Consider the following 4954-nt stretch of genomic DNA (forward strand, 5'->3'; position numbering starts at 1 on the left):
GCCTCTCCCGTGCCCAGCTCATTGATTCAACGCCGCTGTCAGGGCGGATGGATATGTCGGATTTTGAAACGGTGGACGGCGACGTTGAATCAATTAGAGGGGCATGAAGCCCACCCTCAAGGGTGCTATTCCTGGACTCTCCTTTAGATCATGTTTTCTTGTCACTCAGCTGGCGCAATTTCGGAAAAAGGTTTGGCAGCAGTTGCCAGCCCTCACCGCGTCTACTCGGTGATTTTAAAACTCGATCTAAAACGGGAGCCCTCGTCTAGCACCTCCGTCCGGTGTTGCGCGGGTATTGCATAAATTTATGCCATCGGCGCAAATCCCCCAACGAATGCCTACGCTTGGACCCTCTCTTAGATCACGTTCTTCGATCACTCGACCGACGCAACTACGGAAGAGACTTGGCAGCGGTTGCCATTCTACACCGCGTCCGTTCTGCGATTTCGAAGTTGATCTAATGGCGAGCCCTTGTCTATAGCCATGAGGTGGGTACTTGGCGCTCTAGCAAAATTTGTTGCGAGCCTATCGCGGCTACAATGGGAGAGGTGGTTGCCGCGAGCCTCTCCCATGCCCAGCTCATTGATTCAACGCCGCTGTCAGGGCGGATGGATATGTCGGATTTTGAAACGGTGGACGCCGACGTTGAATCAATTAGAAGGGCATGAAGCCCACCTTCGAGGGTGCTATTCCTGGACTCTCCTTTAGATCATGTTTTCTTGTCACTCAGCTGGCGCAATTTCGGAAAAAGGTTTGGCAGCGGTTGCCAGCCCTCACCGCGTCTTCTTTGTGATTTTAAAACTCGATCTAAAACGGGAGCCCTCGTCTAGCACCTCCGTCCGGTGTTGCGCGGGTATTGCACAAATTTTTGCCATCGGCGCGATTACCCCAACGAATGCCCTACGCTGGGACCCTCTCTTAGATCACCTTTTTCGATCACTCGACCGACGCAATTACGGAAGAGACTTGGCAGCGGTTGCCATTCTACAGCGCGTCTGTTCTGCGATTTCGAAGTTGATCTAATGGCGAGCCCTTGTCTCTAGGCATGAGGTGGGTGCTTGGCGCTCTAGCAAAATCTTTTTGCGTGCCTATCACGGCTACAAGGGGAGAGGTGGTTGCCGCGAGCCTCTCCCATGCCCCCCTCATTGATTCAACGCCGCTGTCAGGGCGGATGGATATGTCGGATTTTGAAATGGTGGACGGCGACGTTGAATCAATTAGAGGGGCATGAAGCCCACCCTCGAGGGTGCTATTCCTGGACTCTCCTTTAGATCATGTTTTCTTGTCACTCAGCTGGCGCAATTTCGGAAAAAGGTTTGGCAGCGGTTGCCAGCCCTCACCGCGTCTACTCGGTGATTTTAAAACTCGATCTAAAACGGGAGCCCTCGTCTAGCACCTCCGTCCGGTGTTGCTCGGGTATTGCATAAATTTATGCCATCGGCGCGAATCCCCCAACGAATGCCTACGCTTGGACCCTCTCTTAGATCACGTTCTTCGATCACTCGACCGACGCAACTACGGAAGAGACTTGGCAGCGGTTGCCACTCTACAGCGCGTCTGTTCAGCGATTTCGAAGTTGATCTAATGGCGAGCCCTTGTCTCTAGGCATGAGGTGGGTGCTTGGCGCTCTAGCAAAATATTTTGCGTGCCTATCGCGGCTACAATGGGAGAGGTGGTTGCCGTGAGCCTCTTCCGTGCCCCCCTCATTGATTCAACGCCGCTGTCAGGGCGGATGGATATGTCGGATTTTGAAACGGTGGACGGCGACGTTGAATCAATTAGAGGGGCATGAAGCCCACCCTCGAGGGTGCTATTCCTGGACTCTCCTTTAGATCATGTTTTCTTGTCACTCAGCTGGCGCAATTTCGAAAAAAGGTTTGGCAGCGGTTGCCAGCCCTCACCGCGTCTACTTGGTGATTTTAAAACTCGATCTAAAACGGGAGCCCTCGTCTAGCACCTCCGTCCGGTGTTGCTCGGGTATTTGCATAAATTTATGCCATCGGCGCAAATCCCCCAACGAATGCCTACGCTTGGACCCTCTCTTAGATCACCTTCTTCGATCACTCGACCGACGCAACTACGGAAGAGACTTGGCAGCGGTTGCCATTCTACAGCGCGTCTGTTAAGCGATTTCGAAGTTGATCTAATGGCGAGCCCTTGTCTCTAGGCATGAGGTGGGTGCTTGGCGCTCTAGCAAAATTTTTTGCGTGCCTATCGCGGCTACAAGGGGAGAGGTGGTTGCCGCGAGCCTCTCCCGTGCCCCCCTCATTGATTCAACGCCGCTGTCAGGGCAGATGGAAATGTCGGATTTTGAAACGGTGGACGGCGACGTTGAATCAATTAGAGGGGCATGAAGCCCACCCTCGAGGGTGCTATTTTCCTGGACTCTCCTTTAGATCATGTATTCTTGTCACTCAGCTGGCGCAATTTCAGAAAAAGGTTTGGCAGCGGTTGCCAGCCCCTCACCGCGTCTACTTGGTGATTTTAAAACTCGATCTAAAATGGGAGCCCTCGTCTTGCACCTCCGTCCGGTGTTGCTCGGGTATTGCACAAATTTTTGCCATCGGCGCGAATCCCCCAACGAATGCCTACACGCTTGGACCCTCTCTTAGATCACCTTCTTCGATCACTCGACCGACGCAATTACGAAAGAGACTTGGCAGCGGTTGCCATTCTACACCGCGTCCGTTCTGCGATTTCGAAGTTGATCTAATGGCGAGCCCTTGTCTATAGCCATGAGGTGGGTACTTGGCGCTCTAGCAAAATTTTTTGCAAGCCTATCGCGGCTACAATGGGAGAGGTGGTTGCCGCGAGCCTCTCCCGTGCCCAGCTCATTGATTCAACGCCGCTGTCAGGGCGGATGGATATGTCAGATTTTGAAACGGTGGACGCCGACGTTGAATCAATTAGAAGGGCATGAAGCCCACCTTCGAGGGTGCTATTCCTGGACTCTCCTTTAGATCATGTTTTCTTGTCACTCAGCTGGCGCAATTTCGGAAAAAGGTTTGGCAGCGGTTGCCAGCCCTCACCGCGTCTTCTTTGTGATTTTAAAACTCGATCTAAAACGGGAGCCCTCGTCTAGCACCTCCGTCCGGTGTTGCGCGGGTATTGCACAAATTTTTGCCATCGGCGCGATTACCCCAACGAATGCCCTACGCTGGGACCCTCTCTTAGATCACCTTTTTCGATCACTCGACCGACGCAATTACGGAAGAGACTTGGCAGCGGTTACCATTCTACAGCGCGTCTGTTCTGCGATTTCGAAGTTGATCTAATGGCGAGCCCTTGTCTCTAGGCATGAGGTGGGTGCTTGGCGCTCTAGCAAAATCTTTTTGCGTGCCTATCGCGGCTACAATGGGAGAGGTCGTTGCCGCGAGCCTCTCCCGTGCCCCCCTCATTGATTCAACGCCGCTGTCAGGGCGGATGGATATGTCAGATTTTGAAACGGTGGACGCCGACGTTGAATCAATTAGAGGGGCATGAAGCCCACCCTCGAGGGTGCTATTCCTGGACTCTCCTTTAGATCATGTTTTCTTGTCACTCAGATGGCGCAATTTCGGAAAAAGGTTTGGCAGCGGTTGCCAGCCCTCACCGCGTCTACTTGGTGATTTTAAAACTCGATCTAAAACGGGAGCCCTCGTCTAGCACCTCCGTCCGGTGTTGCTCGGGTACTGCATAAATTTATGCCATCGGCGCGAATCCCCCAACGAATGCCTACACTTGGACCCTCTCTCTTAGATCACCTTCTTCGATCACTCGACCGACGCAACTACGGAAGAGACTTGGCAGCGGTTGCCATTCTACAGCGCGTCTGTTCAGCGATTTCGAAGTTGATCTAATGGCGAGCCCTTGTCTCTAGCCATCAGGTGGGTGCTTGGCGCTCTAGCAAAATTTTTTGCGTGCCTATCACGTAAAGCATGTTTTCTAGTCACTCAGCTGGCGCAATTTTGGAAAAAAGGTTTGGCAGCGGTTGCCAGCCCTCACCGCGTCTTCTTGGTGATTTTAAAACTCGATCTAAAATGGGAGCCCTCGTCTAGCGGCTCCGTGCCAACTCGATCGGCACAACATTGGGAAATGATTCGACAGCGGTTGTCGTTCCAATGTGTCATCGGGGGATGCCTTGGAAAGTGGCCTTTCAAGGGCGAGCTCGCGTCTATCCCTTGGATTGTGCGTCGCGTCACAAGTGAATGGGGAGATCTCTCTGTGAACGGCGGCATGGTGATTGCAAGAGAAAATTGACTTAGTCGGAGCATTGGCCTCGGGCCATTGTGACGGCCTTGCAATTTCTCTTTAATTGCAACCTATGTTTGCGCAGTAGCAGAGTTTGCATGTAAGATGGGCCTTGTTCTTGAGAGTTCCAGGAGATGACCTCCGGAACTTTTGGATTGGGCCCCTTCAAGGTGAAATTCATCCAGCTGATCGGATGAAGCTCGATGTGCTTGTATCTATTCCGAGACGGTAATGATGGTCATTAATCTGTGGCGGTGAGTATTATCCCATTCGGTAATCGCAATGGCGGAGCTGGTGGGAAGTACTTGTCGCTTTGTTTTGATGGATATACCCTATATGTAGGTGTCTGCACAGCTTGCAACACACTGCACATTTGGTGTTCGATTCTAAGATACGCTTGTTGCTGAGTGTGTACGGAGTTGTATCTTTTAGCCAAGGGCTCCGTCTCATTGGCACGTTCTATCATTGCATTTTTATCCTGCCCGGATGGCAAGAAGGAAAGAGATGGTTTGGTTGCACGGGTGCATTGCTCGACGTCCCTAATTTCATCAAGGGTCCACTCTCCACCCTAAGTTTTTGCCGATCGGTAGAGCCTTGGGATTGAGAGGGGGGCCGGCGAAAGGTTTGGTTGCCGCATAATTTATTCGCTAGTGCATTCTCGGTGCGTACTCGCCTCTTCACTGTCTCATCCTACAGAAGTGCATGGCACTGTCGTGACAGCCTT

This window comes from Cupressus sempervirens, chromosome 2, assembly GCF_028749045.1.
Source record: "Cupressus sempervirens isolate cs-2001-9-10 chromosome 2, ASM2874904v1, whole genome shotgun sequence".
NCBI classification, from domain to species: Eukaryota; Viridiplantae; Streptophyta; class Pinopsida; order Cupressales; family Cupressaceae; genus Cupressus; species Cupressus sempervirens.